General features: G+C 43.6%; 1 protein-coding gene across 1 annotated transcript in view; it reads right to left on the bottom strand.

Moving 5' to 3' along the window:
- LRRC8C (leucine rich repeat containing 8 VRAC subunit C) overlaps nt 1-6,511 on the bottom strand; it is a 93,950-nt gene extending 87,439 nt beyond the window's left edge. Inside the window, exon 1 of the mRNA XM_055139747.1 lies at nt 6,302-6,511. The gene's annotated coding sequence lies outside the window, so the exon portion shown is untranslated. The remainder of the gene's footprint in view (nt 1-6,301) is intronic.
- Between the last annotated feature and the right edge of the window lie 6,322 nt (nt 6,512-12,833).

Below are 12,833 nucleotides of genomic sequence, written 5' to 3'. Positions count from 1 at the left end.
ATGGAATCTCTTTGATAGGTGACATGCTCCTTATTTGGGGGTGGAAGGGTAGGGTCGGAACACACACAGTGATGCTCAGGCTTACTCCAGCCTCAGCACTCAGGGATTACTACTGGCAGGCCCGGGGACCCTAAGGGGTGCTGGGACTCGAACCCAGGTTGGTCATGTGCAAAGGAAGTGTCCACTCTTTCTCTGAGCCCATGGTATTTAATATTTATAAATAAATGGCTTTAAAATAACTATAAAGAGTTTTATAGTTATGAATAATTAACCAGGCATAAGGATGAATGGCTAAAACAGCCTTCTCAGCATAACAGAAATTAGTAACGAATGCTGAGCATTTAAAGTTTGGGGACAACTTCCCATTAGGTAATAAAAGGATGTATATTGAGGTGGTTTTGGACTTTAGCAATGAGTCCACTAATTTTATCAAGGTGAAATCTGGTCAGTTAGAAGTCTTAGGTTTTTTACGTACATATTTCAGTCTGAGAGCCGGTAAAGTAGCTTTTCCCCACTCCACAGAAGCCTGTGCTCTCTTGAACAAGTAACTCTTTCTCTTCCCTCAAATTTCCTTAAGTAAATTTCTCTCAATAAAACTATTTGCTTCACTGAAAAAAAGAGGCAACGAAGCATGCTTTTTCCTGTAAACAAAAAATAAAAACAACCCCAACCCTGCAATCTAATCCTAATGGACCTGACAAATAAGGTATGATATACAATTTTTCATGTCTGTTGGTTCCATATGATCTTTGTGTCTATATCGTAGAATATAGCATGCTATATAATTACAATGAATTGCAATGCTTTTTGGGTCACACCCGGCAATGCACAGGGGTTTCTCCTGGCTCATGCACTCAGGAATTAATCCCGGTGGTGCTCGGGGGACCATATGAGATGCTGGGAATCAAACCCGGGTCGGCTGTGTGCAAGGTAAATGCCCTACTCGCTGTGCTATCTCTCCAGCCCCTAATTCCTATTCTTAATAGAGGAGAAATCTTTCTCCAACTAAAAGTTGATCAAAATCTTAAATAATGGTTTGTAGTCTGCCTAAAGGCCACAATACATAAACATAGTGTGTCTGTAGCATCAAAATTTATATAAAATAGGTTCTGGTAAGGAGGGTAAATAAATAAATGAAAAATTTGAGAAAGGCCTGTCTATGAAATCCCTCATACTAACTATATCTGAAAAAGAAACACTTTTTGAAAATTTTCCAAACTCTTTGCTCTATCTTCCCGTTCTATAAGATAACTTTTGTCCCGCATCCTTAGAAGGGTTCTTTAAAGAACACATAGTTCTCCTGGATTCCTTTGATTCTACTTTGTCCTCTGGAACACTTTCAGTTACTTCTCTGAGCTTTAAAACCTCTTTGAATCAATTCAGAATTGATTTTTGAATCTTGCCAGTTCTCCCTTTTCTGAACTCTCCTTTTCTGAACTCATTACCATTACCAAGTGCCATTCACAGTTGGATACACTTTATACCATAAGCCCATACTTAAAGGGAAACTCACTCTATACTGGAAAATGATTTAAAATTCACTCCCCAAGTTTGTGACTCTATGTTACACTCCTCTTTGCAACACTTCTAAGTAGAGGGTCTGGGTTCTTTTCTGTTTCATGAATAACACTGGGAAAGAATTTAGCCATTCTCAAGCTACCTTTTATGATACCCAGGAAATTTTTACTACAGTTCTGCCAAACTACTTAAAGCAAAATTCTGACATTACCAAACAGGACCATATGAATGTTCCAGATAGATATTTCAGGCCACCCTACTTTCTCTTCCCTTGCCCATTTTTGATTGCCCTCCCTCTCCCCATAGCCTTTTTTCTACAGCCCAGGAAGGACCAATATTCAGCAGGCTTCATCATGTAGTATTACAGTCATCCTTCATTTATTTTTTCTATTTCTTTTTATCATGACTATATCACTGACTGTCATCCCGTTGCTCATTGATTTGCTTGAGTGGGCACCAGTAACGTCTACATTGTGAGACTTGTTACTATTTTTGGCATGTCGAATACACCATGGGTAGCTTGCCAGGCTCTGCCCTGCAGGCAGGATACTCTTGGTAGCTTACTGGGTTCTCCGAGAGGGACAGAGGAATCAAACCCGGGTCATCGGCATGCAAGGTAAACGCTCTACCCACTGTGCTCCAGCCCTTTTTATATTTATATAAAATATGAATATTTCTTTTTATATTTTCTACCTCTCATTATTGTGGTGAGACAATATGTCTTTTTTTCCTGTGCTCTCATGAAGGTCACTTCTGATTGTATACTCCACATTGTGTAATGATCAATCCTATTTCCAATGAAAGGCGTCTGGAATCGTCTCTGCTTATTATCTCACCCTTCGCTCTTAAGGCAGATATTATTTTCTCTTAGGTAAATCCCATTCTTAATTAAAGAAACCCATCTGGACCATTACTCCCTCTAAAGAGCCAACTGACTCAAATACTATTGATGTGCTCAATGTATTTGCAAACTAACGAGGTATATCCTATTACCATGGGAGCAATTTATTAATGAAACCCAGCTTTCAGACAAGGTACACAGTGGCCAAGTCTTTGTCTAAGAACTGTGCCTTCCAATTTATATAATACCAGTTGGATTTTCTGAGAGTTAATGAACAAATTAAAAACAAAGGGTTGTTAGAAGGTGCCTCTAACAAGCATGAAACAGAGACAAGTGATTTCCTAGTCTGATTAATCTTTCATTCAGGAAATAGAAACCATACATATTTTGTCTAAACAACGACTATAAAAAAAACATAAAAACACCTCTGATCTCAAAATGTTTATAGATTTTCACAGAATTATAATTTGAGCACATATCTAGAAAATATAACTGCATAAATAAATTAAAAGTTAATGTAGCATTAGGGATGTTTCCATGTTATCGGGATTGAATATGAACTGACAACGAATTTAAAAGTAAAAGGTGTATGGGTTCAGGTAGGAGTAACATTTTGAGTGAGCCTTGAAGCAGATAGAGAATTTCAGATACAGAATACAGAGACTTGGTCAAATGTGAAGAGTGTGATGGGGAGATATTGGGATTGTCATGGTGTCTGGAGTGATAAGGAAGGTCTAGAAATAAGGAGAGGCAGAAAACAGGAAAGGATGTTTGCCAAAAAATACAAATTCCAATCCACTGAAACAGGGTTAGCAAAGTTCTAAAAGATATGCTGAATGGAGCAAAGGAAGAACTACATAAGGTGAGTAAATAATTCGAAGTCAAGACTACAAAAAAGAGGATGTGATTCAAAAGTTAAAGATGTCAAAAACTGGATTAGGCTTTTGCCTGGCTGTAAGGAGGATTACACTGACTAATCACTATATGCATCTACAATAGACATCGAGTGAAGTACAGCAGAAATTTCAATCAATGCTGGGACACAGGGGTTTTGATCCTTACCATTTGCTGACTGTTACTGAGCACTCGACAGGAGCTGTCCTTTATATGTGTTTCTACATTTAGACTGCACACCCATCCTGCTAACTAGGCTTACAAACTCCATTAGGCATTAGGATATCGGGGTGTTGAGAAGTTCTGTAACATGAATTAGCTTGCACTCCTACTGCACAGGGGAGCCAGGATTCAGAAACAACATTTTTTATGATGAAGAAACGCACTTTATCACATGGCTATTGGGATTCTATTTCCCGATTTACATTTTAAAGGAAATCAAGAGGATTCAAGGATATCTCAATACTAATGTCATCCTGTTGGTTGCACTTTGCTTTTATTAGTGACCCAGAGCAGGATACACAGCACTCCAAGGATTAAATAAAGAATCTTGGGAGTATGAGTAAGTGTAAGACATCCATTGGGTCAAACTCTTTATCGGTCCTTTAATACAGATGAGTGGCAAAAACATGGACTTGGGAAAGAGATGTCTTTGATTCCAAATTTGAATTCTCATTTATAGTAATTATATGGAAAACCCAGGACAAAGTGGCTTTCTTCCTTGATTTCAGTTTTCTCACAATCATTAAGGTACATCAAGACAAAGTTATATAGAAAAAACAATGACTTTGGAAAATGGAAAATTATTAAGGCTAATAAAACTTGGCCTGGTTCAGGTATTTATACTATTGTATCGTCTTGGGGCAAATAATAAACGATAAAGCAGATGACACCATCTACCTTAAGGGTTTTTTGTAAGAACATGACATTCTGTGAGTCTATAGCACTGTGCCATGTTAAATCACTAATCTTTAACAAAAGAATTTGTCTCCACCCCCATTTCCTCTTAAACTTTGCTTCTACTATAGTGTTATAACTTTAAAAATTGCAAACTATTAAAAAAGCAATGACAATTTGGTAAAACCTGTTTTCTTTTACTATCCTGTTTTAAATATTTTATTTACTTATATTGTGTGTGTTTTAGGAATTGTGTGTGGTTCCAGTCCCCAGCTCCCAGCCATCCCTCCCCCTCACACACAACAAAGTGCTCCACCACAGAGGTACAGGCCCAGGTTTTATTCCTTTTAATCAGTTAAAACTTAGCAGTTGCAAATGCAACTTCTAATTCCTAAACCTTAGAAATTAAAAGATTGCTAATTTCATGCGTTTGTTAAAAACACAAACTTCATAAACTAGAAAAGCATGTTTCACTAACCAAGTGCTGAATCTGAAATAAGAAAAAAAAAAGTTGGTACCACTAAGAAAGGGTTTGTTAATTTTATTATTAAGAAATATCTAGGCATACTTTGTAGCACTCCTATCACCATGGGTTTGGAGTGCCCCAGTCAATCTATGAAGTGACCCATGAAAACATCTTCCTTGCAAAACTGCTCCCCCACCTCTGAAAAGAAAACTGTCCTCAAGAGAGGATTTACCAAACTGAAACGAATCAGGGTCACACCCTAGGTCTTCCCCATTAAAGCAAGACTCGGGAAATTTACAAAATGTCTAAGTTAGAGCTATACACCTCTAAACTGTTACGTTCACACGTTGAAGCATGCTTTCTGACTTTCAGCTCACTTTGGGGGACATACACATCATTTAAAAATAAAAATGTATAAACGCATAAAGCTGATGGGCTCTGGCCATCTGACAGTGCGGTGCCAGGCAAAAGGGTGCCAGACACGCAGAGTCAAGGCATTTTAATGACCTGTGCGCAAAGAAGCCTCGTGCCCTATATAAGTCAACACAATCCCGCGATGTGGCTGCTGATGAAAGCCACACTTCTTTACAAGACTGAGGGGCTGAAGGCTCCGGTGACAAACAACTGCCATTTCCTTTACCCATTTCTCCCCCAAAGGCTGTGTTAAATAGGGTCATTCACGCCCGCCGCCCCACGCCCCACTCCCGATGATGGATGGGGTCGAATCTGTCCATTTCGGAAGCATGGCAACTTGAAAGCGCATCCTAACTAATTTGCTGGTAGTTTCCAATACGTGGGCAATTTAAAAGCAAGAGAAGTTTGGCCCTGGGGCAGAAATACCCTTTCTGACGCCGGTGGCTGTTTGAAGCTGGGTACCGCGCACGGAGTGCCACGCACTGGGGTGGGATGTCTGCACACCACCAGGCTGGGTGGAGGACAGAGAAAAGGGATGGGCGTCCACACGCACACCCCGAGGTCCCTGAGCTGCGAACTCCATCCCCAGCCGCCCTGTGCTGGACTCCAAGTGGACACGGAACGATCGATGGGCGAACCTGGTTGGGGTTGAAGGCAGCTGTACTGGTCTCCACCACCGGCCTAGACACCTGGTTTCTGGGGCCCGCCGTCTCCCCACTCTCCTCCAGCCTCTGAACAAACACCGCGCCCTCGTTCCCTGCGGGGACCTCCAAATTCCTCTCCCTCCTTCCCCAAAGTGCTAACTTCAGGGGCTCTGGGCTGCCAAGGGGGAAGCGCAGACCAGAAGGGACAGGCCTTGGGGTCGCCGGGAATCGAAAGGTAGAAAGAACCAGCATCGCCCCCCGGCTCCAGTCGGGTTTTCTCCGCGTCTCCCCCACCCCCACTCCACCCCACCTCCCTCCCCGACTCCGCAGAACCTGCCGCGGCCACGCCGCGCTGGGCGCGGGGCGCCGGGCGCCGGGCTGGGGTCCTCGGCGGGGAAGCCGGGGCTACCAGCGTGGGCTGGGTGGGGTGTAGGAGTTGGCGGGTGCTGGAAACCCGGAAGGCTCCGAGGTTACCCCACGCCGTCCCCGAGACCCTGTTCCGCCAGCCCGAGGCGCGGGGACGCGAGCGCGGCGGGGCGAGTGCGGGCTCCCGCGCACCTAGCGGACCGAGCCCGGCGCTCAGCGGCGGCCGGCCGCGCTCCATCCCTCGGCGATCCCCGCCCTTACCTCCGGGCGCGTGGAGGCGAGCTGGGGAGCGGCGAGCCGGGTCTCGGCGGGGCTCAGCGGCGGCCGGCGGCAGCGGGGTCGCCGGCGGGGCCGCAGCGCATGGCTCGTCGCGCCCGGAGCTGTGCGGCCGCGGCCACGGCGGCGCCTTCCTCCGAGTCCTCTTCGCGGGCTCCGAGGCGGGACGCAGCTAACGCCCCAGCCCCGCAGCCCTCCCCCCGGCCCCCCACTCCGCCTCCCCGGCCGCGGTCGGAGCCGCCTCCAGCGCCGCCCCGCGCGCAGCCGGGCCAGCGGCAGCCAGCGCCGCCCAGCGCCCGGGCCCGGGGTGGCCGCTGCCACCGCCACCGCCACCGCCGCCGCCGCCGCCGCCGCCGCCGCGCCAGCCCGCCCCGCCACTGCAGCCCGCTGTGACGCAGGCCGCCGCGCCCGGGAACTTCCTCCGCTGCACAGAGCCCCCCGCGCCCGGCCCGCGCAGTCCCCTTTCTTCAGGACTTGGGGTGGGGGTAGGGGGACCGTCTGGAAAACGCTTCCCGGACGGGCCTGGGATGCGCGCGCCTGGTGGCCCCTGCGGGCCGCACCCGCTGTCCCCGCTCCCCAGCTCCCCCCGACCCTAACAATGCGTGGAAAGCGGAGGCTTCTCGGCTGCAAGGCCTGCGCGGCCGCCGCGCCTCCTCCCCGGGGTAAGTCAGGGGGAAATCTACGACCCCGAAAACGGCCCTCCTGGGCTCGCCTAGGAACGACCAGGGCAGGATGGACTGGATCCCGCCTCATGCTCCCCACCCCACCCAGAGAACTTCGTAAGGGAAAGGGAGTGGGTGGGAGTCGTGGGAAGCAGTGGGGAACTGAGTAGGACAAAGCAAACCCCAATTTCTCTGGGCCACACAGGCCCTTGGCACCTGAGACCCGGTTCCCAGACCCCTCCCGACGGAATCCCAGACCTCAGCGCCGCGCAGGTTGCAGGGCAAACGGTTTGCAATGCGCTGCCTGCTGCTGACCTCCATGGCTAAGCATGCACAGCAAAACTACCTGTTGTTTTAAGACTGTTGAGACTAGGGAGGTGGGGGTCTCCTAACTGATTGATCAGAATCCAGCTTTGCTTCTCCTCCAGGCCCCACCAGATTGCTGGACACCCCCCCCCCTTCGTAAAAATGAACAACTCCGTGAGGGTGACCTGCACAATGGGGAAGTGTGCAAAGCAAATGACAGAGGAATGTGGGGTGCACCTTTTCAATACCGTTTCTTCTAAGAACACCAGAAATTAAATTATGGAAAAGTGCAATTGATTACATTAGACGAAGCGTTCATTGACAGCTAACTAGTGAGTTTAACACCACCAACCTTGAGAAAGTAACATTTTCTTTTACCCCCTGTTTCCAAGTCAACATGGAAAGGAATTTCATCTAAAAGTCATTCTCTAGGGCTTTTAACCAAGTGTTCTGCTTGCCTGGCAAACTACTCCATATTTTTCAGGGACTAGACCACAACTGTAGACCCTTCTAAGGCCTTGTGATGACTCTGACAACAGCCTTAAGTAATCTACATTAAGACAGAATTCTGGGATAGGTATATCCTTCCCTAGGCAACAGGTGGAAATTTTTCTGGAGAGTTTCTAGAGAAAAAGAGACCGACTTTGTCAATTTGCTAGCAAAATATGGGAGCATCTTGTAAGCCTTGAAGACTATCTTATATAGCTCCAGCTCTTCAGTACTTAATCTGGATTTAAGCTCTCAGAGTGCCAAGGCAACAAGTAGGGCATTTGTCTTGCACGCAGCAGAGCCAGGTTCGATTCCAGCCATCCCATATTGTGTCCCAAGCCCCACAAGAGTGATCCCTGAGCACAGCTAGGAGTAAGTCCTAAGCACCACCAAATGTGGTACTCTCCCCACACAAAGAAAGAGTACCAGGGCACAAATGCGCCCTAAGAGGGCTTTGTTCTGAGTGCTTTCTAAATACATACCTCTCCTTATATGTTTCATACCCAGAAATGTATATGCATCTTTAAAATACCCACTCCCATTCAACATCAAGGAGCTAACGTTATCCACTCGACTTAAGTAGGCCAAAAACAGGCCCCAATTCTTGCATACGTGTAAGAAGGCCACTGTTCCATTCTCGCGCCCCCCCCATTATTTGTAATATACTTATTTATTGGTATATGTTGGTATGTAGATCAATACTATAAGTTGCTGTGAGCATTAGAAAATATGTTTAAAGAAGCAGGAACAGTGCCAGACATTTTGTACTAGTTAAATTGTACTTAACTATTCTTAATTGCTTTGGAAATGAAATGAACAACTATGAATAGGAAAGCAACAAGTAGCAGAGATGGAATCTGATCCCTGCCCTTCCATCCAGTTGTTTAAATGCAATACTTGGGTCAACTCTGTGCCTATTGTCTAAGAAGGTACACTGGAAAGCTCTACCATATTGGCAGGTGATTTACAAGCACACACAAGTCTGAGGAAGGCACAAGTCTCAAAACCCATTATTCTGCTTAGTTCTCCTTTTCTTTTTTTTTGACATGGAAACCTTTTTATTTCTTTAATTTTTTTATTAGAGAATCACTGTGATGTACAGTTACAAACTTATGAACTTTTGTGTTTGCATTTCACTCATACAGTGATCGTTTTCCCATCCCTCCACTAGTGCTCATTCACCTCCATCAATGATCTCAGTATCCCTCTCACCACCCCCACCCTATCCCCCACCACCCCACCCTGCCTCTGTGGCAGGGCATTCCCTTTTGTTATCTCTCCTTTTTGGTGTTATAGTTTGCAATAGAGGTATTGAGTGGCCTTCATGTTCGGTCTATAGTCTACTTTTAGTTCGCATCTTCCAACCCAAATGGGTCCTCCCAACATCCTCTACTTGATGTTCCCTTCTCTATCTCAGCTGCCTTTTTTTTTTTTTTTTTTTTTTGCTTTTTGGGTCACACCTGGCGATGCACAGGGGTTACTCCTGGCTTTGCACTCAGGAATTACCCCTGGCTGTGCTCAGGGGACCATATGGGATGCTGGGATTTGAACCTGGGTCAGCCGCGTGCAAGGCAAACGCCCTACCCGCTGTGCTATCTCTCCAGCCCCCCTCAGCTGCCTTTTCCCCCAGCCTGTGAGGCCAGTTTCCAAGCTGTGGGGCAGACCTCCTGGTCCTTATCTCTATAATTCTTAAACCTTAATAAGACTAGTCACCTACCTTAAGTCAACTTCATTGAAAGCTGCAATGCATCCACTCATAGTAAGCCCTTGATTAAAAGCACCAGACTGAGCAGGGTCTCTGAGCCTCCAAAAAGTATCCAGCTCCTTCTCTGACACTGAGCACTCATAGCTCATAAGAGAAGGAATATGGCATGCACACAAATCAGAATAAACCTTGCTGAACTTCACGTGGTTGGTGTTCAGAGAAAGGAGAGAGGTCCTGTGGGCAAGGTGAACTGGGAATACAAAATCAATGGTTTGTTCCTTCTCTTAACAGCCAATTCTTTTGGCCAGAGTTTGATTCTCAGATGGACTTCCACCAGACTCTACCGATAAGTTAACCGTGGAATGGTTGACCCTAGGCAGCAGAAATAGGTCTTTTTTGCCAATGCAAGAAAGGAATTTGGAACCCTACAGATCTGTACCCATTTTCTAACTATGTGACCTCCTTGAGTTACATAACCTTTGCTCATCTGACCCTTGGGACATCAATGCCTACATACTTCTTCAGGTTCTGGTGAGACTTATATTTGCAACCCCTTCAGTGAGTTGCAGGGGAAAGGTAATTATACTGTATTTTTGTTTTGTAGTTAATTACACAAAACTATAGGCTAGGCTAATTCATACTTAAAAGCATAATTCAAGTCACATCTGTGAAATCCCTGCCATGTTCAGGCAAGCAACATTCTCTTTCTCTTGTTTCCCTGTAACATTTAATTCTAACCTGTATTTCAGAATCTACATTGGTATGCTACTATTTATCTCTACATTCTGCACCACCCCCCCAACTCCGTCTACCTAGGGGAATACCAGGACAAGGACTGTGACTTTATCCCTCTGTCAACACCTAGCACAGAGGCTGGTGTGATATGTTGAAAGAACAGCTTTAAAAGATTTCAATTTCTTGTGCTGATTCAGTATAAATTGCTTTTAACGATCCACTCTAAAATCTGAACCCTTTAGTTAAAAAAGGGTTGATATCAAAAGTGTGTAGTATGGATTTGTTTAAATCTTGGTTTTTACCACTGGGCTTTTTAAAAAGAGCAATCTGCTATTCTTTTATAGTGCGTTTAATGTCAGTTGATTCTACCTACTAACATTGAAAGTCAAACCCAAGTTCTCAACCAAAATTATTCACAAAATTTTACCAAATGTTTTTCTTTACTCTGTGCAGATCTGCTCCCAAACTGTTTTCTGAGCTTTGTAGGAAGGGTTGAGCCAACAGGAAATGCTTCAAGTTTCTACTGTTAACACCCTTGAAACAATTAGCACTTTCTGAATTAACAGCTGCAAGATAAAACCCACCTTTGGCAACAATTTTGAACCTCTTGGTTCTGCTATTGAAATACTAACAGAATAAGATTAAGAGCTCTTCTAGAAAATGTCTTGTGAAGAGATAATGTGATCAATGTGGTCTTGAAGTTAAAATGCAGCTCTCTGTGTGCTGGAGAACTGAAATAAGAGTGCTGGTGCTGAGCGGAAAATAGGACAGGACAAAAAGAGCCAAAATCTTCAAAACTTAGCCTTGAATATTTGTAAACCTCTGTCCCTTTCCCTCCCATCCCAACACACACACACACACACACACACACACACACACACACACACACACACACACACACACTGTAGAAGTGGTTTGCCCCACTAACTGGTGAGATGTTCTTTGGGGCGGGGGTGGGGGAGTTGCTGGGGGAATAGTTACTAGGTAATACTGTGAGTAGTCTAGCCTTATGATTATTAACTCATTTAATAATCACAGCTTTCCACTGGGTAGGTAGTTTTTATAGTATAGCAGGTAAGGTGCTTGCCTTGCATGTAGTTGACCCGAGTTTTTCCCCATGGGACCACATATTCCTAAATTAGGAATAATTTAGGATTATTCCTAAAAATCACTTGGAATAATCCCTGAGCAGAGCCTGGAATAATCCTCCAAATGCACCATTTGTGACACCAAACCAAAATACATACATAAATAAAATTAATTCTTTAACTGTACTGCTCAACATTACTTGCTTGCGACTATTTACTAAGCATGTACAACTACTAGTCTAAGAACTAACATGTATCATGTATTCACCCTTTAGTTAAATTTACAAATTACTCTCTATGAAGTGAATTATTTGGGAGTAAAATACTCATATATTTAGATTTCTTTATTTACCTGAAATAATTAAGTTCTACATCCTAAGCTAAATAATTTCTTTTCCCCAGTACTCAAGATTTGGGGGCTTTTTAAAAAAAAATTTAATTTTAGGCACTGTGGTTTACAAAACTATTAATGGTAAGGTTTCATGCATAAAACATTCTAGCTCATTCTACCCTCCACCAGTGTTCATTTCCTTCCACCATTGTTTTCAGTGTCTCCCCAATACTATTCCCTATCTCCTCTCAAGATTTTTAATCATAACACTATATTTTATTACATGTATAGAATGTATTCTAAAACACCTCACTCCATAGTGTAACTTCAAATTACTTCAAGTTTTGGTGGCATCAATCCTGACAAAGCATCTAATTTTCAGGTCCATTGCTGCTGTATTTGTTATTTGTTTCCTTATTTTAGAAAGAAGTTCACTGCTCCAAATATAAGTCATGAATATTGATGACTCAAGAAGTCTTATCAGGTAGTGAAACTGAAGACACTTTTGTGACTCCCATAACATGAATCTCTCCAAAAATTGTCACAGAATTTTATGTATGTTAAAAAAAAATGTATCCATACCTAGAATCTCTCGGTCTTTTTTTTTTAACCCTCAACAAAATGTTAGTACATTATACAGTCTTTTTTGACTATAGGTAGTGTTAAACAGCATATCTCTAGAGTATAATTCATTTTGTTTGAAACTTTATACCCATTGATTAGCAACACTTAATCTCCTCCTCCCACAAGTTCTGACACCCACATTTTTTACTCTTTGATTCTGTAAATTTCAGTATTTTGGATACTTCCTACAAGAGAAACTAACATATTTTTCTATCAGTGATTTACTTATTTCATTTAGCATAATGTACCCAAGTTTTATGCATGTTGTTAATATTGCATATTTTTATTTTTCTGTTAACACTGAATAAGATTCCACTGTATGCACAGGCCATATTTGTCTTTATCCATTCATCTGCTGATAGACATTTACATTTTTTCCACCTGCAAATATGGAAACAATGTACATATGCAAATAGTTGTACAATGAACATGAGAGCACTAATGTCTTCTTTAGATTGTTTCAATTGTTTTGAATAAATAATAGAAGTGAGATTGATAGAGCAGAACAGTAAATATATATATTTAAAAATTTATTCCTTGTGCATTATTTCTAAGGAAAAGTACCATTTCTTCAAGA

Source organism: Sorex araneus, chromosome 5 (assembly GCF_027595985.1).
Source record: "Sorex araneus isolate mSorAra2 chromosome 5, mSorAra2.pri, whole genome shotgun sequence".
Classification (NCBI taxonomy): domain Eukaryota; kingdom Metazoa; phylum Chordata; class Mammalia; order Eulipotyphla; family Soricidae; genus Sorex; species Sorex araneus.
The sequence above is the reverse complement of the archived record's forward strand: the minus strand, read 5'-3'. Positions and strand labels throughout refer to the sequence as shown.